This window comes from Giraffa tippelskirchi, chromosome 9 (assembly GCF_054371585.1).
Source record: "Giraffa tippelskirchi isolate mGirTip1 chromosome 9, T2T-mGirTip1v1.2.pri, whole genome shotgun sequence".
NCBI lineage: Eukaryota > Metazoa > Chordata > Mammalia > Artiodactyla > Giraffidae > Giraffa > Giraffa tippelskirchi.
The window spans coordinates 53,563,925-53,590,378 of record NC_137283.1 but is presented as its reverse complement, the minus strand read 5'-3'; the positions used below and the strand labels follow the sequence as shown (position 1 = coordinate 53,590,378).

At 41.6% G+C, this 26,454-nt stretch overlaps 1 protein-coding gene across 22 annotated transcripts in view; it reads right to left on the bottom strand.

Moving 5' to 3' along the window:
* Positions 1-26,454, bottom strand: part of ATG7 (autophagy related 7) — a 512,414-nt gene that overhangs the window by 84,895 nt on the left and 401,065 nt on the right. The window lies entirely within an intron of this gene.

Genomic DNA, 26,454 nt, shown 5'->3' with positions numbered 1-26,454 from the left:
GGAGGCTGAACCATTCACCGATGACGATTTAATCAGCCATGCCTATGTAATGAAGGCTCTGTGAAAACGTAGGAGGAGGAGGCATGGACAGCTTCCATGGTTGGTATACAAGACTGCTTCCATGTGCCACTGAACGGGCCCCAAACTCCACAAGGACAGAGCTCCTTTGTTTAGGACCTCGTTTTATATATCTCTTCATCTGGCTATTGATTGATACCCTTTAATATCCTTTGTAATAAACTGGTAAGCTAGCAAGCTGGTTTCTTGAGTCCTGTGAGCAGCTCTAGCAAATTAATTGAACCCAAGGAGGGTGCTGTGGAAATCGCTGATCTGCAGCCAGTCAGTGAGAAGTGGACTTGTGACTGGCATCTGAAACGGAGGGCAGTCTTATATGTGCGTGCACACTTAGTCATGTCCAACTCTTTGCGACTCCATGAATTGTAGCCCACCAGGCTCCTCTGTCCATGGGATTTCCCAGGCAAGAATACTGGAGCAGGTTGCCATTTTCTACTCCAGGGGATCTTCCTGACCCAGGGATCAAACCCTCGGTCTTCTGCATTGGTAGGCAGATTCTTTACCTCCGTACTAACCTGACCAAACCCTTAACCTGTGTGAGTATCATGAGAACTGAGTTAACTGCAGGACACCCAGTGGGCGGTGGAGAATTGCTTAGTGTGGGGAAACTATCACCCCACATTAGTATTGGGCACAAAATCTTTAATGTCTGTATTGCTATTTCTTGGTTTCTTGATGTTTTTTATTTTTAGGTTTACGCATTGTTGTTCAGTCCCTAAGTCATGTCTGATTCTTTGCGCCTCTATTTCTCTTTTTGGTAAATGAGGATTTAGCTCTCTTCTGCTCTTAAGCACTCCCTTACCACTGTGATCACAAACCCTTACCTTCCTGTCCTCTCATTCTTACAGCATAATTATAATTCCGATGAGATCAATATCTCATTGCTATATCTAGGTGAACTGTGTAATATGGTAGGATTACTGTTTTTTTCCTTTTACATCATTGTTTTCTCTAGAGTTAACAACTGTCTTTTCTATTTGTTTGTTTCACTTTGTTCATAAGTGCTTATCCATAATTTAATCTCAAACTGTCTGCCAATTATCTAAATCCCCATATGCTCAGACACATCTAGGTATGCAAGCGATTTCATTTCCTTAACAAAATCTGTGCTGGAGCCTTGCAATCTGATCTGGTCTCTTCTAGTTGCCCTCAATGCTTCAGGCACAGCTGTCATCCTGAGCCTTCCCTTCACCTTCACTCTGAGGATTCCGTTCACTCTCTCCTGCCTGCCATTCCCCACTTTCTATATTCCATGTCTTCTTCTTCCTTGGTTTACTCCTTTGTTTTCCTGGAGTTCACCCTTCAGTGGTCTCCTCAGAAAGGGTAAAGAGAAGATAAAATTTTCTAGATCTTAGGTATTTGCAAATATCTTTAATCTACCTTCACACTCAATTAACAATTAGGCAGGATACAGGATTGTAGGTTAGAAACAATTTTCCTTCATGGCTTGAAAACACTGGTCAGTGACCTCTGGTTTCCATTGTAGTTGCTGAGGAGGCAAAAACTATTCAGATTTTTAAAATTCTTTATATATGACCTTTTCTTTCTTTAAACTGTACATATTTTTTGACCCAACTGTTCTGAAATTTCACCATGATGGACCTTGGCGTTGGTCTCTAGTTATTCTCTGCTCTGGGCAGTCAGTTGGTTTCCAATCAAGATGCTGTGTCTATCAATTTTCAGAAATTTTATTTAATTCTTTATTTATTTCTTCTGGTCTGTTTCCTCTTTCCTTCTGGAACCTCTATTATTCAGATTTTGGCCCTCCTGGCCTGATTCACTAATTTGCTCCCATATTTTCCATTTCTTTCTCCTTTTAACTTCTGGAATATATTCTGAATTTCATCGTCAAATTCTTCTATTGAGTTTTAAACGTGTATTTTTAATTTGAGAGCTCTTTTTAATTATCTGAATATCCATTTTTATAACTTTTTATTCTTGTTTCATGAATATAGTACCTCTTTTATCTCACTGAAAACCTATAACGACAGTGGAATTTCTAGTAATACATAAAATTATCATCCCGAGGCATACTCTTATCTCCCTCCAACTTAGTTTAGTCTCTTTCAAGTCAGATGGCAAGGAACACTTGGTTTGTGCTTCTGTTTAAGGAGGTACTCAGCTTGAAGCCCACTGCGGACCTCACCTCATAGGGCCATCTGGCTGAGCTGTCTGTCATGTCACAGAGCTCCTTACATTTTCTCTGTAGTGTTGGTCAGATTCTCAGGAGAGAGATCACCCATGCTCCTGTCTGGAAGGTATTTAAACTGGAAGACTGTAGAGTGGGAGCCCAGGGTGAGGAGGAGGTCTGACCTCTCTGTATTTGACGTGTAAACATTCATTTAATCCCATCTTTGCAGCGATACATCCTATTTTCAACTTGGATTGAGGCATACTAGTCTAGAAATCTTGTTTTACTCTGACCAGACAGTAAACTTTCAGTTTCTTAAACAAAGTTGCGCAGAGCTAGGGTGGGGATCTAACTGCTTCTTCAGACAGACCTTCAACTCACTCTCCTGTTTTAAGGCTCTTCTTTACTTTTCTTTCAGATGTGTCTACTGCCCCCATATCCTGTCTCTGGGTGGTTCTGAGTGAAATCCTGGCTTTCTCTATTGGCTGGCTGGCTTAGGACTTAACCTTCTTGTTGTCCATCTGTTTTGGTCAGTTCAGGCTGCTATGTCAAAAACACTATAGATTTGGGGGCTTCCCTGGTGGCTCAGTGGTAAAGAATTCGCCTGCCAATGCAGGATACATGGTCTGGGAAGATTCCACATGCTGCAGAGCAATGAAGCCCATGCACAACTACTGAGCAAATGCCCTAGGGCCTGGAAGCAGCAACTCCTGAGCCCGTGTGCCCTGGAGACTGTGCTCCACAGCAAGAGAAGTCACTGCAATAAGAAGCCCACGTGCTGCAACTAGACAGCAGCCCCCGCTGGCCACAACTAGAGAAAAGCCTCCACAGCAAGAAAGACCCAGCAGAGTCGAAGGAAAAAAAAAATTACTACAGATTCAGGGCCTTAACCAGCAAACATTTATTTCTCATAGACCTAGAGGCTTCGAAATCCAAGATCAAGGTACGAGCAAACTTGATGTCTGGTGATGGCCTGCTTCCTCCTTCTCACTTTGCCCTCACATGTAGAACGGGCAAGGGAATCCTCTGGGGTGCCCCTTTAGAAGGGACTAAGCCCATCTGTGAAAGCCTCACCCTCATGACCTAATTACCTCCCAAAGGCCCCACCTCCAAATACTATCATGTTGGGGACTGCGTTATAACATATCAATTCTGGGGGGACAGTCTCTCTATAGCACCGTCTTTCCAGATTCCAAATTATTTGTTGCTTTTGTTTGCTCTTCCATATCTCTGAAGGTTTTAAAAGATATTCCTTTTACTGTGATTTTAGGAAGTTATAGGAGGAATAATAAAAAAATGAATATGCTTCATCAACTTTTTTTTTTTTTTTAGTATTTCCATGATTCTTGTTTCAGAAGGAAAAAAGCATATATAATTATGTCTCCCTCCCATCCTTAGGGCCCAGCCACCCAAGAGCCCCCTTAGGAAGAAACCAATGTTACCAATTTCTGGTGTCCTTCCAGCCTACTTTTATCATTTACATCCTGCTCTATATTATCAGCATAATAGGTATCACTTTAGACTCCGCCTTGTTACTAAAGTACTTTTCACAATACACTAAGAACTTCTTGAGGAAAAAAATATAACAAGTCTAGCTCCTTGGGGGAGGATCAGAACAATGATGAAGTTTATTTTTATAGTTCCTTCCACTTTATGTACATTCTCCCCTCTTTTATGGCCCGGTTCACTACCTCTGACACTAAGAAGCAATCACAAAAGCTTCTCCCCAGCTATTATTAAACTAGCTCTACAAGAAAGGACCTGATAAATTGTTGTTATGTGAATGACTAATACAGCCTACTCTGCCAATCTTCCCCAAAGTGGCCAAATTTTCAGAGGAGATAAAACGGAAGGGCAAAGGAATCAAACTCCAGCAGCTGCCGTTTCGAAAGCTGCCCAAGACAACAAGTCAGTTTTGCCAAGACGTGCTGTTACCAGGACTATGCTTACCAGGAAAGCAACGTGAAGCCAGAGTGGACTCTCAACACTAGACCATTTTAAGCCAAGCAAATGCCAAAGAGGCTATCTCTTAATATTGTGAGCAACAAAGCTCAATAGGCTAATTTAAACTTTCATGTTGTTATTGTTGCTATTTAGTTGCTAAGTCCTATCTGACTCTTTTGCAACCCCATGGACTTTAGCTTGCCAGGCTCCTCTGTCCATGGGACTTCCCAGGCAAGAATACTGGAGTGGGTTGCCATTTCCTCCTCCAAGGGAGCTTCTTTACCCAGGATCAAACCTGCATCTCCTTCACTGCAGGAGGATTCTCTGCCACTGTGCCACCTAGGAAGTGTTTTAAACTTTCTTACGTTAATGCTAAATAATACTCATTTTCCATGTAAATGATAATGGGAAACATTACTGAATAACAAAATTACCTTAAAGTAAAATTAAATCAAAATAATCCACCGATTATGCCTTTCAAAATGAGTATAAAGACATATACCCCAAACTAAGAAGCAAAATGCTGACTTCCAGCTAGACTATAATAAAGTAGATGGTATCAGACTTACTTTCTTGCCGTAATAAAAACTCAACAAATACATAAAATAATTGTTACCAGGCTCAGAGAGCAACCAACACTGGACCAGCAGAGAGCAATGGCTCTGATGGAGGGACAAGGCGAAAGGTAAAGTTTGATGCTGTTCAGGAGGCTGGGATTTGGAGAGCAGGCATGCATGAAACTTAGAAAAGGAATCCAGAAATCTGCACGGAAACTTCCCTTGATCCTTGGTTCACTTGGGCTGCAAAGTGAAGGGTGAGACCCCTACAAATTTGGGAGAAAGTACATGCTGGGAAACTGAAGCTGAGACAGAGTGAAAATGCCAGATGTTAAACGTACTGGAGAGACGCTGGGTTCTGGCCCATGTCAGAGTGGAAGACGTAGGCGAATACACCAGACATTTATTCAGACCTCCTATAAGACTATCAACCATACTGAGGATTTAAGGGGAGTGCTAAAATACATCTGCCCTAACAAGCAGACCTTAATAGAAGTAAAGTGAACTTCTAGTAACTTAGAAGTTATTAGAACAAATTTAACAACTGTCTGAACAAATTTAACAACTCTTTAGAATACTGTAACTTAATCTAGAGTAAGCCTTTCATTTACAATGTGTGAAATATAATAAAAAATTACTAGGTATATCCCCTGCAAAAAAAAAAAAAAAAAAACCTATGAAAAATGACCAATAATCAAGAGATAATCCAGTGATTAGAAGTAGATTAGAGATAATCCAGATATTTAATTTAGCAGACAAGGACCTCAAAGTAACATAATTAATATATTTTAAAAAAGATAGACAAGCTGGATGAAAAGATAGAATATTTGAACTGAGAATTTAGAAAAAAATCCTTTCCAGAACTTCTTAAAACAATAACTGAAATTAAGAACTCACTGAATGAATTAAAAGTGGACTGGATATAGCAGCAGATAGGAACAGTGAGCCAGAAGATAACTCAGTATGAAGTATCCAAGATAAAGCAGAAAGAAGAAAACCCAGAATTACAACTGCATCTGAAAGAAAAACCTAAACTCTGAAAACTACAGGACACTGATGAGAGGAGACTGGAGGCGTCACAAGGCAATGGGAGGGCAGCGCGCTCACAGACGGGAAGAAGCAACACGGTCAGAATTCCCGCTACCTCAAGTGGTCTGCAGACTCAGCCTGGCCCCTACCGATGGCCCCTACCAAAATACCCTCGGCATTTTTCAGAGAAGTAGAACAAATATCAAAGAATTTGTATGAAACTACAAAAGACCCCCAAATAACTAAAGCAATTTTGAGAAACAAGAACAAAGCTGGGAGTGTCACACTCACGGACTCAAACTACGCTACAAAGCTGCAGGAGTGCTGTGCTACGGCATCGGCACAAAAACAGACGCAGAGGTTAGGAGAATAGAATAAAGAGCCTGGGAAAAAACCCACGCACGTATGGCCAAGTAATCTACAGCAAAGGAGGCAAGAACATAAAATGGGGAAAGGAAAGTTTCTTCAATAAACGGTGCTGGGAAAACAGGACAGCTACACGGAGTGAATGAAACTATACCAGTTGCTTACACCACATAAAAAATGAAGTCAGGGACTCCCCTGGTGGTCCAGTGGTTAAGACTTTGCCTTCCAATGCAGGGAGTGCCTGGTTCGATCCCTGGTCGAGGAGTTAAGATACCACATGCCTTGCGGCCAAAAAACCAAAAATATAAAACAGAAACAATATCGTAACAAATTCAATAAAGTTAAAAAAAAAAAAATGAAGTCAAAGTGGATCAAAGATTTAAATATAAGACCTGAAACCATAAAACTCCTAGAAGAAAACAGGCTGTATGATCTTCGACGTTTTCTTTTAGCAATATATTTTTGAATCTATCTCCTTAGGCAAGGGAAACAAGCAAAAATAAACAAGCAGGACAAGAAAAAACTAAAAAGCTTCTTTATAGCAAAAGAAACCATCAACAAACCAAAAAGGTAACCTACTGAATGGGAGAAAGCATTTGTAAATCAGATGTCTGATAAGGGGTTAATATCCAGAATAACAAATGGACCTGAATAGACTGTTTTCCAAAGACACAGAAAAGGCCAACAGACACATGAAAAGATTCTCAACATCACTAGTCATCAGGGAAACACAAATCAAAATCACAATGAGATACCACCTCATGCTAGTTAGAACGCCTATCAAAAAGACAAGAGACAACAAGTGCTGGTGAGAACGCAGAGAAAAGGAAACTCTCGTGCACTGTTAGTGGAAAAGTAGAGTGATACAGTGAGGAAAAGAGTGTGGAGGTTTCTCAACAAATTAAAAATAGAACTACCATCTAATCCAGAAATCCCACTTCCGGATATTTATCCAAAGAAAACAAAACACTAACTCAAAAAGATACACAAATTCCTATATTCATTGCAGCATTAATCATAATAGACACGATATGGAAGCAACCTAAACGTCCATCAACAGACAAATGGATAAAGAAGATGTGGTACACACACACAGACACACACAATGGAATATTTCTCAGGTATAAAAACGAGTGAAATTTTGCCACGTGTGACAACATGGATCGATATAGAGGGTATTAGGATAAGTGAAACAAGTTAGAAAGAGGACAAAAATTACTGTATGTTTTGGCTTATACTTGGAATCTGGGGTAAAAAACAAATAAAACAGACTCACAGATACAGAGAACAATCTAGCGGTTGCCAGAGGTGAGGGGGTGGGAGACAGGAAAAAGTAAGTGAAAGGGATTAAGAGGTACAAACTACCAGTTATAAGTAAGTCACGAAGATGTCAAGTACAGCACAGGAGAAATAGTCAAAAATATTATAATAACTTTGTATGGTGTACAATGTATAAAAATACTACATCACTATGTTGTATACCTGAAACTAATATAATATTGTAAGTGAACTATACTTCAATTAAAAAAACTATATATATTTGAATTTTATCATATGCATCTTATGTTATAATCTATTATTTTTTAAAAAAATCTCTATTCACTATCATGTTTCAAGCAAATAGCTAGTCATGCTAAAATATGGAGATTCCACACTCTTCAAAGCCAGAAGGATGTGAAACTGATCAAAATGCAACAGTGATAATAAAATCAATTAGTAGCATCTACTTTTCATTGGATAATACATGAAATAACAAATTAAGTGAAACAAAAGATGAACTGTTTTGCTAAGAATTTTTAAGATTGCCTTTATTGTTTTAATACTATACTGATATAATATTACAATGGTTTTTGAGGATATTATATTTGAATAAGCCACAGTAAAATGTCAACCATTAAAAAAAGAAAGTAATATAGATTTGAGGCATGGTCAAATGATCTAACATTCATGTAAGTAGACTTCTATACAAGAAAAAGAGAGAATAGGAAAGAAACCAAATTTGAAAAAATAATGGCAAATAACATTCCAAGCCTGAAGAAACGTATCTACCCCACAGATTCAAGCTTAGTGATCCTCAGGCAATATAAATTAAAAGAGAACCAAACTGAGGTATACTACTAAGTGATAAAAATTCTAGTGAAGAAAAAAATTCTATACCCAAGGAGAATGTCCTTTAAAAAGGAATGCAAAGTAAAGATCCTTTCAGAAAAACAAAAACAGGATTCATCACTTCTTGTAGAGAACTGCTCTACAAGTAATACTATAGGACATTTAATATGGTGAATATATTATAGGCACTTGTTTAGGCTGAAAGGCAAGTGATCTGATATGGAAGGATACAATTATAAGAAGGAATCATCAGCTCTAAAATGGTAAATATATAGATAAACATAAAGTCTATTGATTGATAAAAGCAACAATGATAAAGGCTTGTGGGTTTTATTACTTACAGAGAAATAGAATACTTGGCAATTATAGCAAAAGAAACGTGGTGAAAAGTAAACAAAATACACTAGTTCAAGTTTCTTGCACTGTTTGAAGAATGGTAAGGTGAACTGCAATAGATTAATTTGGAAATTTCTACAATAACCAGTAAAAGATTGCTATTTAAAAGGTATAACAAAATGTCAATAGAAAAGATAAAATAGAATTGAAAAATTTATGACTAGTTAAAATAAAGCCAGAGAAAAAGAAATAAGGGAAGAAAATATAGAACAAACAAATATAAAACAAACGACAAGAAAAGTACACCCAACTATAGTAGTAATTACATTAAATGTAAACAGAGTAAATAATCTAATTAAAAAAAACAATTGCAACTAAAAATACATGTTAAATACAAAGACAAGTTGGAAGGAAATGATTTATACCATGCAAACAAAAACAAAAAGAAAGTTTTGGTTGTTATATAAGTATTAGATAAATAGATGTTAAAGTAAGAGGCATTATGAGAGATAACTGGAAACATTTCTTAATAATTAAAGGGTCAATGCAACAGAAACGTATCACTATCTGAACATGTATGCATCAAATAATACAACTTTGAAAGAAATAAAACAAAGTTGAGAATAAGAAAAAAGATATAGATAAATTTACAGTCTAGAAATTGTAACATACCTCTCTAACTAACAGACTAAGACATGAGAAATCAATAAGGGGATATAGAGGATGTGAAATGACTAATCAATTTGAGATGTAATTTACATACATAGTATACTATATGCAATAACGGCAGAACTTAGATTCTTTTCAAGTACATATAGCACATTTACCAAAGTAGATTATAGTCTTACTCATAAAGTAGATCTCAACAAATCTCAAAAGATTAAAATCAATGTTTTCTGACCACTGTGAATCAAATGCATTAAATGAATGAATGAAAGTGTAACAACAGAAAGAATAAAATCTCCAAATGATTGGATATTAAGCAACACACTTCTGAGAAACTCACAGGTCAAATACGAAGTCACAGTGGATAATGATGAAACTAGGATACATCAAAACTTGTGAGATTCAACAAAGCAGTACTGAGAGGGAAATTTATAGCTTTATATGCAATGCGTATAGTAGAAGAGAAGAAAGTTTAAAAATACGTATTGCCAAATTTCAAATTTCTCATCACTTGGGGAGTTTTTAGTCTAATAATCTCATAGAAGAATATGCTGGAAGACTAAATGAAGAACGTAGCCTGAACACATACCCACTTTTAAATCACTTGAATAACATATAATTTCTAAAAGAAAAAAATTCTTAAAATCACGAAAATAAAATGGACTGCTATCAGAAAACTAAAAAAATCTATGGTCTCACTTCTAACACAAGAAACTAGAAAAAGAATCAAACTGAAAAAGGAAGGTAAGTATAAATACAAGAGCAGAAATCAACAAGAGAACACAGAAATAAGAGAAAATGAAGAAAGACCAAAATAGGTTATTCTAAAATATTACTAATTCAACAAAGTTGCAGGATACAAAATCAATACCCCAGGGCTAGCAGCATTTCTATATACTAAAAATGAATAATCTGAAACAAAAATTAAGAAAACAATTCCATTTACAATATCATAAAAAAAATACTTAGGAATAAATTTAATCCAGGCAGTGAAAGACCTGCTCTACAATGAAAACTACAAAATATGTTGATGAAAAAAATAAAGATACAAAATTCATCACATTGGATACTTAAAATAAGTGAATTTTATTGCATGCTAATTGTACCTCAATGAAGATGTATCTTAAAAGATATAAAAATTGGAAAAGTAGTAAATTAGCCTGTATTCACACATGACAAATTGCAAACACTGAAAATCTAACAGAACAGACAAATAACTGGAATATATCACCTAGAGCCAGACATCCTGGAATGTGAAGTCAAGTGGGCCTTGGAAAGCATCACTATGAACAAAGCTAGTGGAGGTGATGGAATTCCAGTTGAGCTATTTCAAATCCTGAAAGATGATGCTCTGAAAGTGCTGCACTCAATATGCCAGCAAATTTGGAAAACTCAGCACTGGACACAGGACTGGAAAAGGTCAGTTTTCATTCCAATCCCAAAGAAAGGCAATGCCAAAGAATGCTCAAACTACCGCACAATTGCACTCATCTCACACAATAGTAAAGTAATGCTCAAAATTCTCCAAGCCAGGCTTCAGCAATACGTGAACCGTGAACTTCCAGATGTTCAAGCTGGTTTTAGAAAAGGCAGAGAACCAGAGATCAAATTGCCAACATCCGCTGGATCATCGAAAAAGCAAGAGAGTTCTAGAAAAACATCTATTTCTGCTTTATTGACTATGCCAAAGCCTTTGACTGTGTAGATCACAATAAACTGTGGAAAATTCTGAAAGAGATGGGAATACCAGACCATCCGACCTGTCTCTTGAGAAACCTGTATGCAGGTTAGGAAGCAACAGTTAGAACTGGACATGGAACAATAGACTGGTTCCAAATAGGAAAAGGAGTACGTCAAGGCTGTATATTGTCACCCTGCTTGTTTAACTTATATGCAGAGTACATCATGAGAAACGCTGGGCTGGAGGAAGCACAAGCTGGAATCAAGATTGCCGGGAGAAATATCAATAACCTCAGATATGCAGATAACGCCACCCTTATGGCAGAAAGTGAAGAAGAACGAAAGAGCCTCTTGATGAAAGTGAAAGAGGAGAGTGAAAAAGTTGGCTTAAAGCTCAACATTCAGAAAACTAAGATTATGGCATCTGGTCCCATCACTCCATGGGAAATAGATGGGGAAACAGTGGAAACAGTGTCAGACTTTATTTTCTGGGGCTCCAAAATCACTGCTGATGGTGACTGCAGCCATGAAATTAAAAGATGCTTACTCCTTGGAAGGAAGGTTATGACCAACCTAGATAGCATATTGAAAAGCAGAGATGTTACTCTGCCAACAAAGGTCTGTCTAGTCAAGGCTATGGTTTTTCCAGTAGTCATGTATGGATGTGAGAGTTGGACGATGAAGAAAGCTGAGCTCAGAAGAATTGATGCTTTTGAAGTGTGGTGTTGGAGAAGACTCTTGAGAGTCCCTTGGACTGCAAGGAGATCCAACCAGTCCATCCTAAAGGAGATCAGTCCTGAGTGGGTGTTCATTGGAAGGACTGATGTTGAAGTTGAAACTTCAATACTTTGGCCACCTCATGTGAAGAGTTGACTCATTGGAAAAGACCCTGATGCTGGGAAGGACTGGGGGCAGGAGGAGAAGGGGACAACAGAGGATGAGATGGTTGGATGGCATCACCAACTCGATGGACGTGGGTTTGGGTAGACTCCGGGAGTTGGTGATGGACAGGGAGGCCGGGCATGCTGCGATTCACGGGGTCGCAAAGAGTCGGACATGACTGAGCAACTGAACAACAACAAATGTCAGTTATTAATACTAGTGCATTGTAATAAGTTTAGAAATGAGGTGTGAGACCTCCAACTTTCTTTTAACCATTCTGAATCCTTGCATTTTTTTATGATTTTAAAAATCAGGTGTCAATTTGTGTAAAAAAAAAAAAGGGCAGCTGAAATTTTAATAGAGAATATGTTGAATTTATAGATTAATTTAGGGGGCACTGCCACCTTAATAATATTAATTATTTCAATCCATGAACAAGAGATATCCATGGATGCCACTTACTTATGCCTTAAGTTTTTTCAATAGTACTTTATAGTTTTTAGTATACCTAGCTTATACTACTTTTGTTAAATTTATTTATGACACTGCATTCTTTTTTGATGCTATTGCATATTGAATTACTTATTAAATTTCATTTTTAGATTGTTCATGGCAAGTGTATAGAATCAGAATTGAGTTTTGTATATTTGCCCTGTACCCTGCAACTTTACTGAACTTGTTTATTAATTCTAATACTCATTATGTGGGTCCTTAGGATATTCTATAAATAATATTATGAATAGGGACAGTTTTACTCTTTCTTTCCAAAATGGATATTTTTTGTTTCTTCTTCTTGACTGACTGCCCTGGGCCTCCGTCCTTTGGATGAGACTTGTTAGTTTTGAGAGTTTAATTTATGTTTTATGGCATAGAATATCACTCTAGATCTATAGTTATTTCTCCAGAAGCTCTACTGTTTATAGAGCTTTTGTTTGTTTGTTTTGGCTCCACAGCATAGCCTGTGGGATCTTAGTTCCCGGGCCAGGGATTGAACCTGTGCCCCCTGCAGTGGAAGTGTGAATGTCAACCACTGGACACCAGGGGAGTCCCTGTCTAGAGATGTTTAAGACGGATTACCTTCTCTGGCATTACATCTCTACAATGGAGAGGGAACACTGACATACAAGATCATCCAACTAGCTCTGATCCATGATCAGCAAATTACTTGATTTTAACTTGTCTTTCTATAGAGAATGTGCCAATCAGAGGATTTTGATGAAAAGACTATCACAGTTCTGTTATTCTACAGTAAGTTCATATGTATCAGCTCTGGATACTCAGAAAAAAACCATGTTTCTGGGCCTCCATAATTGAGTCAGACCTTGACCCACACTTGAAACTGCCCAGCTTGAAACCAAGCTGAGCAGTCAGCTGGCAGCCTGAGAAAACTCCCTCTTATCACGTCTGTAGAACAACTGGATTCTTCAAGGGCAGGGCAGAGCTGAAGCAAGCAACCAAAGGCGTCCTGTCATGTTCCTTCTGCCCCACTTCTATAGATTAATGCCAGTTAAAGCATAATTCCTCTTCAGAGTTCACTGGCTCTTTGTATTAGCTCTGAGAAAAGAAGAGAAGTGAAAGGAAAAGGAAAGATATTCATCTGGATGCAGAGTTCGAAGGAACAGCAAGGAGAGATAAGAAAGCCTTCCTAAGTTATCAATGCAAAGAAATAGAGGAAAACAATAGAATGGGAAAGACTAGAAATCTCTTTAGGGAAGTTAGAGATATCAAGGACATTTCATGCAAAGATGGGCACAATAAAGGACAGAAACGATATGGACCTAACAGAAGAATAAATTAAGAAGAGGTGGCAAGAATATACAGAAGGACTATACAAAAAAGATCTTAATGACTCAGATAATCACGATGGTGTGATCACTCACCTAGAGCCAGACATCTTGGAATGCGAAGCTGAGTGGGCCTTAGGAAGCTTCACTATGAACAAAGCTAGTGGAGGTGATGGAATTCCAGCTTAGCTATTTCAAATCCTAAAAGATGATTCTATTAAAGTGCTGCACTCAGTATGCCAGCAAATTTGGAAAATGCAGCAGTGGCCACAGGACTGGAAAAGGTCAGTTTTCATTCCATTCCCAAAGAAAGGGAAATGCCAAATAATGTTCAAACTACCACACAATTGCACTCATTTCACACGCTAGTAAAGTAATGCTCAAAATTCTCCAAGCTAGGCTTCAACAGTATGTGAACTGAGCTTTCAGATGTTCAAGCTGGATTTAGGAAAGACAGAGGAACCAGCGATCAAACTGCCAACATCCGTTGGATCATAGAAAAAGCAAGGGAATTCCAGAAAAACATCTACTTCTGCTTCATTGACTACGCTAAAGTCTTTGACTAGATCACAACACACTGGAAAATTCTTAAAGAGATGGGAATACCAGACCACCTTATCTGCCACCTGAGAAACCTGTATGTAGGTCAGGAAGTAACAGTTAGAACCAGACGTGGAACAACGGACTGGTTCCAAACTGGGAAAGGAGTATGTCAACGCTATATACTGTCACCCTGCTTCTTTAACTTCTATGCAGAGAACATCATGCAAAATGCCAGGCTGTATGAAGCACAAGCTGGAATCAAGATTGCCGGGAGAAATATCAATAACCTCAGATATGCAGATGACACCACCCTCATGGCAGAAAGTGAAGAGGAACTAAAGTGCCTCTTGATGAAGGTGAAAGAGGAGAGTGAAAAAGCTGGCTTAAAACTCAACATTCAAAAAACTAAGATCATGGCAGCCAATCTCATCATGTCATGGCAAATAGATGGAGAAACAATGGAGACAGTGGCAGACTTTATGTTCTTGGGCTCCAAAATCACTTCAGATGGTGACTGCAGCCATGAAATTAAAAGATGCTTACTCCTTGGGAAAAAAGCTATAACCAACCTAGACAGTGTATTAAAAAGCAGAGACATTACGTTGCTGACAAAGATCCATATAGTCAAGCTATGGTTTTTCCAGTAGTCATGTACAGATGTTAGAGTTGGACCATAAAGAAAGCTGAGTGCTGAAGAACTGATGCTCTTGAACTATGGTGCTGGGGAAGACTCCTGAGAGTCCTTTGGACTACAAGATCAAACCAGTCAATACTAAGGGCAATCAACCCTGAATACTCACTGGAAGAACTGATGCTAAAAGTGAAGTTCCAATTTTTGGCCCTCTGATGTGAAGAAATGACTCACTGGAAAAGACTCTGATGTTGGAAAAGATTGAGGGCAGGAGGAAAAGGGGCAGCAGAGGATAAGATGGTTGGATGGCATCATCCATCAATGGACATGAGTTTGAGCAAACTCTGGAGAGATACTGAAGAACAGGGGAGCCTGACATGCTGCAGACCATGGGGTTGCAAAGAGTCAGACTCGACTAAGTGACTGAACAACTATGTATTGATACATATATGTGACTATTTACCTTTTGTCTGATCCCAGTTTGACAAAATGAGTAAAAACAGAGAAAGAGTAAATAACCAAAGCTGCCCTCTGTCTGTCAATCTGCATTTGCTTCCTCCCTGACAGTGGCTTCCTTCAAATTCATCCTTTCCTTTGCTCTTTATTGCTGCTGATTCCTCCAGTCTCCTAAAAAGGCCTCCAGCTCTCCCTTTGCAACTGATGCCTTTCCTGGCTGCCAAAGGCATTTTCTCATAGTCCCTATCCTGTCTCTCAGGAGCCCCTCACATCTTCAGGATAAATTCCATTCAAAATGCTCCTTGACCTAACCTCAACCCGCCTACCTTCCTGTCTTTCCGGTTCATCTCTACGCCTCACCCCATATGCACCCTATTCTGCAGTTACCCGAGAAGGGCAAAATCTGTGCCTTTGAAGCTGTTGTTCTCCTTGTTCGTCGTCTCTGTTAAAGTTCTACTATCTGTGAAGCCCTTCTGTGAAGTCTTCCCCAGCCCCCAAACTGGAATCATCCCCTGTTTGACACTCTATGTGGCCTTTACATGATCTGTACAGTTATAAATGTATATATGTGCAGTCGTCAGCACCAAAACAGGAGCTCACTGAGGGCAGGCTGTAACCTTTCTATTCAGCATGATATTGGAATAAGGTGACTAGCCTAGCAACTGGAGTTAAAGAGGATACGCCTTGTCTAACCTAGAAGGAAGAAATACATCCAGCCTGCCATCAGTTCAGGTGCCTGGAAGGGAGGACAGCGAAGGAAGCCAAAAGGGCAGGACTGCACCTCAGTGGTATCCATGTCCGCAATGATTCCTCTACTGAAAGGCCACTTCCTCTCCTGGAGCGTGTCCCCTGTCTAGAGGGCTGTGACTGGAGTCAGTGAGGCATCGTCCGGGTCGGGTGTGACCTGCCGCCTCGGCTATACAGGGAACAGCCTGCCCGAATCCAGCCTGGGTGGTAAATCAGCGGGCAGCCCTGACACTAAGATGCTCTCCAAGAGGACTGCCTCCTACCCGCAAGAAACACCAACTTCTCCAGGTTCCAGGTGAAGTCTTGAGTTTATTTTCAAGGGGAAGAAAAAACCTCCCAGGCGACTTTAATGTACCACTCTCTAAGTTGAAAACCCTGAGGCAAATCAACATGCCACCTCTCAGGCAAGCTCCCGCTTTTATGAATCATGAGTTTCTGGAACAGAGACCTAAAGCTGTCACTCAGTGGGTTTGTTGATCGATGAGGGGTAGGTGATAGAACAGAAAAGACTCAGACCCTCAAGGACAGGTACTGTGTGCACAAGGACGTTCACTGGGGCATTATTTTTATCCAAAGCTTGGGAACGACCTTGGTGTTTTTCAACAGAAGAACGGATGGGTTTCTACACAAATTCATGTGGTGGCAACAGCGGAACTGGAGCTACTGATACAACAACAGCATGTTTGTCGTTGCTGTCCAGTTGTTAAGTCCTGACCGACTCTTTGCAAGCCCGTGGATTGCAGGAGACATGGGTTCGATCCCTGATCTGGGAAGATCCCACAGGCTGCAGAGCAACTAAGCCCCTACGCCACAGCTACTGAGATCATGCTCTAGAGCCCCGAAGTTACAACTACTGAAGCCGACGTGCCTAGAGCCCATGCTCTGCAACAAGGGAAACCACTGCAGTGAGAAGCCCGCGCGTGGCAACGAGAAAAGACCTGTGTGCGGCAACGAACCAGGCGTAGTCATAAATAAAGAAAGAAAAAAATGTAAAAAGTTACTGGTTAAGAGAAAGCTCTCAAGCATTTTATGTAAGAATCTCCACCGTTAGGATTGTATACCTCATGAATTTATCAGTCTTTTCCTGGAAGGAGGTGAATCAGGTTCCTTGCCAGCCCTTGCATGGACAAAATATGATTTTTCATGAACCCTGCCTCCCTTCCCGTGGCCCTCTCCTTCCTGCCTCCTTGGCTTTAAGCTGCACTCTGCCCTTTTCTCTAGGAAGCAAACAAGCACACATCAGTGGCAGCACCAACTGTCCAGGGTCAACCTTTCCGAGGCCTGCGGCAGGCCCCGGAGCCCCGGCTCCCTGAGGGCTTCTCGGGCTGCTGCAGTGTCGTGGAAGCACCCAGAGATGACTTGGGGGACCCCTGAAATGACTCAGAGGAGTGGGGGCACTAGCTGTGCTCCTCAGCCAAGTCACTAGACCTCTGCTGACCCGAGTGTCTTTGTCTGAGCAGAAGGACCGGTCTGGGCCCCTCAGGTCTGTGTCTTCCAGCTCTGAAATCGCTGACACCACCAGCCATGTCTGAAAAGTGCGGTTCTCTCCCTGGGGGCACCTCCAGGGTCAGTGCCTCTCCCCCAGACGTGGACTCTGACAGTGGGGCGTCTCCGTGGTGTCGGGGTAAACAAGCTATTTATTAAGAGTATTACGCAGAAACGCTCTCCCACACGCCTGAGTCACAGTGAAAACAGGAAGCCCACACCTTTTTCTTCTGAGGACCGTGCCATGTGCCCACCACCTCGTACCAGCTGTATAAACGCCTTCTGGAAACCCCGCGGGCCAAGGCCGATGGGCTGCTCCATGTGGTGGGGGTGGGGTGGTGGGGCAGGAAGCACGGAAGCTGCTCAGAGCAAAAGAGGAGCCATCCGAGAGCCCTGCCCTGAGAGAAAACATCTCCTAAGTAGTTTCTGGTATCTCAGACCTCAAGCATTCTTACTTCACTTATGGTACAACAGTGAAATTGAACACAGGACATACAGTTAAAAAAAATTTATTTTTAATTTGTTACTAGTTTTTTTTTTTTTTTTTAAGATTAAAATGTAACCACATAGATCAAGATTCCAAAGCTAAGTCTTCCAGTCACCCCGCCCAGGCATCCAGCCCTCCTCCCCAGAAGCAACCACCGCTCTCGGCTTCGAGCGTATCCTTTAGAGAGAATTCACGCCTGGACAAGCCTGTGAGCATAGGACCCACACATCTTCACATAGGTGCTTTCAAAAGCAGACTCGACATGTTCTGTACCTGGGCTTTTTCATAATAATATTTGTTCTTTCACTTTTGAAAAGTTTCAAACTTAGAGAAAATTTGAACAAGCACATCTATACTATTTACCTAAATATGCTGACTAATATTTTCAACAGATGCTCAACACCGAAATCAGATTGATTATATTCTTTGCAACCAAAGATGGGGAAGCTCTATACAGTCAGCAAAAACAAGACCAGGAGCTGACCGTGGCTCAGATCATGAACTGCTTATTGCCAAATTCAGACTTAAATGGAAGAAAGTAGGGAAAACCACTAGACCATCCAGGTATGACCTAAATCAAATCCCTTATGATTATACTGTGGAAGTGAGAAATAGATTTAAGGGACTAGATCTGATAAACACAGTGCTTGATGAACTATGTACGGAGGTTCGTGACATTGTACAGGAGACAGGGATTAAGAGCATCCCCATGGAAAAGAAATGCAAAAAAGCAAAATGGCTGCCTGAGGAGGCCTTACAAATATCTGTGAAAAGAAGAGAAGTGAAAAGCAAAGGAGAAAAAGAAAGATATTCCCATTTGAATGCAGAGTTTCAAGGAATAGCAAGGAGAGATAAGAAAGTCTTCCTCAGAGATCAATGCAAAGAAATAGAGGAAAACAACAGAATGAGAAAGACTAGAGATCTCTTCAAGAAAATTAGAGATACCAAGGGAACATTTCATGCAAAGATGGGCTCGATAAAGGACAGAAATGGTATGGACCTAACAGAAGCAGAAGATATTAAGAAGAGGTGGCAAGAATACACAGAACTATACAAAAAAGATCTTCATGACCCAGAGAATTACGATGGTGTGACCACTCACCTAGAGTCAGACATCCTGGAATGTGAAGTCAAGTGGGCCTTAGAAAGCATCACTACGAACAAAGCTAGTGGAGGTGATGGAATTCCAGCTTAGCTATTTCGAATCCTGAAAGATGATGCTGTGAAAGTGCTGCACTCAATATGCCAGCAAATCTGGAAAACTCAGCAGTGGCCACGGGACTGGAAAAGCCCAGTTTTCATTCCAATCCGAAAGAAAGGCAACGCCAAAGAATGCTCAAACTACCGCACAATTGCACTCATCTCACACGCTAGTAAAGTAATGCTCAAAATGCTCCAAGCCAGGCTTCAGCAATATGTGAACTGTGAACTTCCAGATGTTCAAGCTGGTTTTAGAAAAGGCAGAAGAACCAGAGATCAAATTGCCAACATCCGCTGGATATTTAAAAAAGCAAGAGAGTTCCAGAAAAACATCTATTTCTGCTTTATTGACTATGTCAAAGCCTTTGACTGTGTGGATTACCATAAACTATGGAAAATTCTTAAAGAGATGGGAATACCAGACCACCTGACCTATCTCTTGAGAAACTTGTATGCAGGTTAGGAAGCAACAGTTAGAAATGGACATGGAACAACAGACTGGTTCCAAATAGGAAAAGGAGTACATCAAGGCTGTATATTGTCACCCTGCTTATTTAACTTATATGCAGAGTACATCATGAGAAACACTGGGCTGGAGGAAGCACAAGCTGGAATCAGGATTGCCAGGAGAAATATCAATAATCTCAGATATGCAGATGACACCATCCTTATGGCAGAAAGTGAAGAGGAACTAAAAAACGTCTTGATGAAAGTGAAAGAGGAGAGTGAAAAAGTTGGCTTAAAGCTCAACATTCAGAAAACGAAGATCATGGCATCTGGTCCCATCACTTCATGGGAAATAGATGGGGAAACAGTGGAAACAGTGTCAGACTATTTTTTTGGGATCCAAAAGCACTGCAGATGGTGATTGCAGCCATGAAATTAAAAGACGCTTACTCCTTGGAAGGAAAGTTATGACCAACCTAGATAGCATATTAAAAAGCAGAGACATTACTTTGTCAACAGAGGTCCGTCTAGTCAAGGCTATGGTTTTTCCAGTAGTCATGTATGGATGTGAGAGTTGGACGATGAAGAAAGCTGAGCTCAGAAGAATTGATGCTTTTGAAGTGTGGTGTTGGAGAAGACTCTTGAGAGTCCCTTGGACTGCAAGGAGATCCAACCAGTCCATCCTAAAGGAGATCAGTCCTGGGTGTTCATTGGAAGGACTGATGTTGAAGCTGAAACTCCAATACTTTGGCCACCTCATGCGAAGAGTTGACTCACTGGAAAAGACCCTGATGCTGGGAAAGATTGAGGGCAAGAGGAGAAGGGGACGACAGAGGATGAGATGGCTGGATGGCATCATCGACTCGATGGACATGTTTTTGGGTGGACTCAGGGAGTTGGTGATGGACAGGGAGGCCTGGCGTGCTGTGATTCATGGGGTCACAAAGAATTGGACACGACTGAGGGACTGAACTGAACTGAATATTCCTGCAGTTTTCTCTTAATAGAAGTTTATTTTTTTCCCCTTGAACCTCTGAAAAGTATACTGCTGGTATCATGACACTCATCTTCTGAATTCATCAGGATAGAACCTCTAAGAATAAGGGCTACTTCCTGCAAAGTGAAAGTCCTTCAGTCCTATCTGACTCTTTGCGACCCCATGCACTATACAGTCCATGGAATTCTCCAAGCCAGAATAGTAGAGTGGGTAGCCTTTCCCTTCTCCAGGGGATCTTCCCAACCCAGGGATCGAATCCAGGTCTCTCGCATTGCAGGCAGATTCTTTACCAGCTAAGCCACAAGGGAAGCCCAAGAATACTGGAGTGGGTAGCCTATCCCTTCTCCAGGGCATCTTCCCGACCCAGGAATCAAACTGGGGTCTCCTGCATTGCAGGATGATTCTTTACCAACTGAGTTATAAGGGAAGCCCTCTACCTCCTGCAGACAATAACATGATCACATTAATGAAAATTAACATTAATTCAATAATATCACCTAACATGGAGTCTATATTCAAACTTCCCTGCTGTCTCAAAAATGAAACTTGCTTTTTAAAGTTAGTCCTATATCCTGGAGATTTTTTCTGTATCATTGAAATAAAGACTCCTCAATATTTATAATAACTAAATAATTAAAAAGAGTAACATCTCGGTGGTACATTGGCTAAGACTCTGTGCTCCCAATACAAAGGGCCCAGGTTTGATTCCCGGTCAGGAAACTAGATCCCACATGCCACAACTAAGACCCAGCACAGCCAAATAAATAAGTCAATATTAAAAAAAAAAAAAAGAAGAAAATGAACATCTAAAGTGCTTACTGTGTGTCAGGCACTTTTAAAAAGATTTTTCTTTGGCTATCCCAGCGTTAATTTTCTTGTTCTTTTTATAATTTCATAAATTTAGTGCATAATTTCTTTCATTTTCATTCATTTTGTTATTCATATAAAAACTTAGGTGGAGGTCCATATAGTCAAAGCTATGGTTTTTCCAGTAGTCATGTATGGATGTGAGAGTTGGACCATAAAGAAGGCTGAGCGCCGAAGAACTGATGCTTTCAAACTGTGGTGCTGGGGAAGACTCTTGAGAGTCCCTTGGACAGCATGGAGATCAAACCAGTCAATCCTAAAGGAATCAACCCTGAATATTCACTGGAAGGACTGATGTTGAAGCTGAAGCTCCAATACTTTTGCCACGTGATGCCAAGAGCCAACTCATTGGAAAAGATCCTGATGCTGGGAAAGACTGAAGGCAAGAGGAGAAGGGGGTGACAGAGGATGAGATGGTTGGATGGTATCACTGACTCAACAGACATGAGTTTGAGCAAACTCTGGGAGACAGTGAAGGATGAGGAAGCCTGGCGTGCTGCATACATGCTCACTGTGTCAAAAGAGTATTTATGTGTTGAATTCTCACATTATTTTCCAGAGTCTAGAGTTCCGATTTTGATTTCCTCACTGACCCAAGGGGAGTTTTTAAATTTTTCTGTGATTTAAAAGAAGTTATACATATATTTTTAATTGATAATTTTCATTTCTATTACACAGTGATCTGATTATTTTTCTTTGTGCTACTTCTCCTTTTTTGGTATGTACTGTGGTTTTCTCGGTGTCCTACTGTGTGGTCAGGTTGTGTGACAACTGAAAAGAAAAATGCTTATCAAATTAATCTACTTTATTAATGAAGGAAGAGCAGTTCCTCTAACTCCTTCCTCCACACCAAATTCACGTGAAAAGTCAAACATTTTTATATTTTTGGCATGGGGGTTTGAGACATTTCATCCTAACCACTGCCATGCAATTGTGTTCGTATTGGTCTTACATGGCATGTCCTTGCTAATGAATAAAAGAGGCTTAGCAATCAAAGGGAACTTAAAAAGGAACCAAGTCAACCTCCACTCAGTATAGGAATTTCCTTCACAGCATCTGCAAAAGATGTCCAAATGGATTTAACTTGAATTATTGCCATGCCAGGGGATTCCCAGGTGGCTTAGTAGTAAAGAATCCACCTGCCAAGCAAGAGATGTAGGTTTGATCCCTGGGTCAGGAGGACTCCCTGAAGAAGAAAATGGCAACCTGTTCTAGTATTCTTGCCTGGGAAATCCCATAGACAGAGGAGCCTGGTGGGCTGCAGTCCAGGGGGTCACAAAGAGTCAGACACGACTGAGCGACTAAACAACAAGTGCCACACCAGGGAACTCGGCACACTGCTGAGACTGTGCCATCTGTGGCCTCCATCAGACACTCAAGGGTAAAAATGGTATTAACTGGCTACCTACCACAGGGACCGCATTACCCAACACACTCTGGGGACACACAAGAGAAGGAAGACATGAGACTTTTGCTCTAGGAGCTGTGGTTCCCAAACTGTGCCACTGGGCCCTGCAGTGAATTTCCACCATTGGGTGTTTAAAATTTTTGAAACATGATACACGACATCTGTCGGGCCCTGCACAAACTACCAGGTCAAAGTAGTTTACAGCTTCCACATTAGTTTGTGTTACGATCATTTTGATGATCTCATATCTTCGTAAAACTAGGGGGTTTGGCAGTTGTTTTATAAAATCAAGCATTATGTGAAAATACACACAGAACAGCAAAAAAGTCTGGCAACGTCTGATCTCCAAGGTTTGGGAAGCTGTGCAGTGCCCAATAGGAGTGTACATCCTGTTAGTAAATAACTGGTTATTTCAGAATAAAATGATATTGTCTTTCAATTTATGTGCAATTTTTTTTTCAGGTTTTGTGCAATTTACGTGCAGTATTTTTTTTTTTTTTCTTCAAATAGTTACTCAATTGTTTGGACATAGCTGCTCATTAAGTTGTCTGGACCTAACTACTTAATAAATGGAACTGTTATGTTTTTCTTTTGGCCTGGGGGCTCTGTGAAATAATTCCTAAGACTCTAAAAGCACCATGAACCAAGAAAGCTGGAGAACTCCGGTAGTTCATGGCTGAGTTTCAGAGACCACAAGTCACGCCAGTGAAGCAACCAGCATGTGAACAGTTAGGCTTCTCCGCTCACAGACTCAGCAGACACTTCAGGAGTTAGACTGGTGAGAGAACAGCTTAGCACAGAGTCCAACCAGTGGGACAGGCTTGCCCGCTGAGTGAAGGGAAGGGCTGAACACAGACAGGAGACGGGCCTTTACAAGAGCAAACAGCACTGGGAATGAAGATGACCTGCTCTGGAGACAGTGAAGATGCTGTGCCTGCCTGAACCGGTGGCGGGGGGGTGGGGGGGTGGTGAGCCACAGTGGGATGGAGTTTGGTCACAGGAGTGATACAGTAAAAAATCAGTGTTTCAGGAACATCAGTCCCAGGGGCATAGTGGATGTACTGGTGGGATGGGGAGGCAGGAAAATCTATCACCTGAAAAAGCGATTCTCCGACACGGCCCACGTCTGACCTAATACAGGCAGTCCCTTCCTTCAACCCCAGCACAACATGGGCACCATGCTGCAGAGTTCCCCAAACTGGAGTTCCTGGTCATAGGAACTACAATCCTTGATTGTGTGCTTGGACCGCTGCGGTTTCAGGATCCTGTCTAACTGGGGAATGCTGGAATCAAGTTTTTAGAAATGTCTGCTTGGAGATCATAGCCTTACTTCTAGGAAAGTAGCTAAAAAGAGGGAGTAACCATCAAATGGAGAAAAAACGATTGGATAGAGATTTGGAATCGAGTCTTGATTTGACCACAAACACACCAAAGACTGGGCCTGGATCTTGGCTTCTTTACCCTTTAAATGAGGGCTCTATGACTTGAGATGCAGAGAAATACTGAACTGCCAAAGAGGATTCATGTCCACCTGATGGCTGAGGTTCAACCTGTTGTGTAGCAGCAAGTAGAGCCAAAGACTGTGGTTTTAATACTTCATTCCAATTTGCATGAAGCGTTTATATCCACAAAGGGCTCTATATTATTGAAAAATCATAATCTGGGCTCCTGTAAACTATTATTGCTGTAATAGCAGTGAACATATGTACGTGAGCGCAAAGTCGTTTTAGCTGTATCCAACTCTATGTGATTCCATGGCCTGTAGCCCGCCGGGCTCCTCTGTCCATGGGATTCTCCAGGCAAGAATACTGGAGTGGGTTGCTGTGCCCTTCTCCAGGGGATCTTCCCTGATCCAGGGATCAAATCTGTGTCTCCTATGCCTCCTGCATTGGCAGGCGGGTTCTTTAGCACTGAGCCACCTGGGAAACCTGTGAATATATACAGCAGCCTGGAACACTGGCAGAGACTTCTGGGGAACAATATCAGCCTCAACGGCCAAAGCTGCCCCGTGATGATGACTCACAGACCACATTTGAAATAAAAATTAAGCCACTGATCTGCTTGGTGTCTGGAGGGAGAAGCACGCTCTGAACGACCTGCATTAAGACACAGTAGGAATATATCCAGGTACAATGGGGTGAAGACTATGGAAAATCAGGTGATAGAAAAACTCAGAGCTTGAATAATTATGAACATAAGAAATAAAGTGCTAGTCGGTCAGTTGTGTCCAACTCTTTGTGACCCCATGGACTGCAGCCAGCCAGGCTCCTGTGTCCACGGGATTCTCCAGGCAAGAATAATGGAGAGGGTTGCCATTCCCTTCGCCAGGGGATCTTCCCAACCCAGGGATCGAACCAGTGTCTCCTGCATCGCATGTGGATTCTTTACCGTCTGAGCCACCTGGGCCACATTGGAAAGGACGTTGGGAAAGTCCTATGGCTTTTTGTTTAATTCGAGTAGCAACTTTTATTTACCTTTCTAGCTGTAGGAGGAATGGTAACCCAGGCTTAAAGAACTAGCCTGTAAAGCTCTCTGGATTCTTTAATCAAACTGGGTAGAGACCCAAGGGGACAGGGCTTGGGACCCCTATGGAGATGGGATTATCAAAGGTCAGGACTCAGAGAAGCGGTCTCCGGCTTCTTAAATAGCCCCCTGACATCCCAGTCCCTTTGACAGCCCTGAAACACCCTTTCAGAGGCACTGGTCTGGGCGGGGGAGGGCACGAAGCCCGGTCTCAGCCATCCCCAGGGAAGGCCAGGGTAAACACGGCCACAGGGAGCCCCCAGATGCAGCTGCGGCAGACCTTCCCTGTAGCAGGGAGTCTGTTGCTGTCTCACAGAGGAGGAAAAGGAGGGGGAGGAAGAGAACACAGGCTCTCATCCTTGGGAAGCTCGCAGACTGACTTCCCTTGGTGAGTCTATGCAAGCAAAAAACCTCCCCCTCTCACCCCTGCCCACAGGTCAGCGAATCCATTCACAGATTAGGAAGTGACCCGCGCGCGCCCGGGTGAGGATAGGGGTGCGGCAGGGGAAATGGTGGGAGAGAAGGCCGTATCCTGTTTAACTTGGCCTTGCTGATGCCAAGCCCTTTCCCTGTGAAAGTTTCTTTAGTTAAAAGAGCGATAACGTCCTCCTTCCAGCAGCTTCTGCTCTCACAAAATGGGCTGTTCTCCATTCTTGTGAAAACATGCTCCCATCACTCAGCCTTGCCCGTCGGACAGGGAGGAGGCCCTGACAGACCCGCATCTCAGGGCCGCCGTGTGCGAATCGCCTGGAAGCACGAGCAGGCAGTGTTAAGTCCTGACAGTGCAGCATCCGCTGTGTGCACCCTGCATCTCGCTGCTGCTCGGTCAGTTCAGTTCAGTCGCTCAGTTGTGTCCGACTCTTTGCGACCCCAGGGACTGCAGCACGCCAGGCTTCCCTGTCCATCACCAACCCTCGGAGCTTGCTCAAACTCATGTCCATGGAGTCGGGGATGCCATCCTACCACCTCATGCTCTACTGTTCAGTTAGGGAAAATGAAGGGTGAACGTGGGGAGTTAAGCTAAGCCAGATGAAGAGTGTGAGGTGGCTGGAACTAAGGAAGCATTCTCGAGTGCAGGAAACAAACAGGCCTGGGTTCGATCCC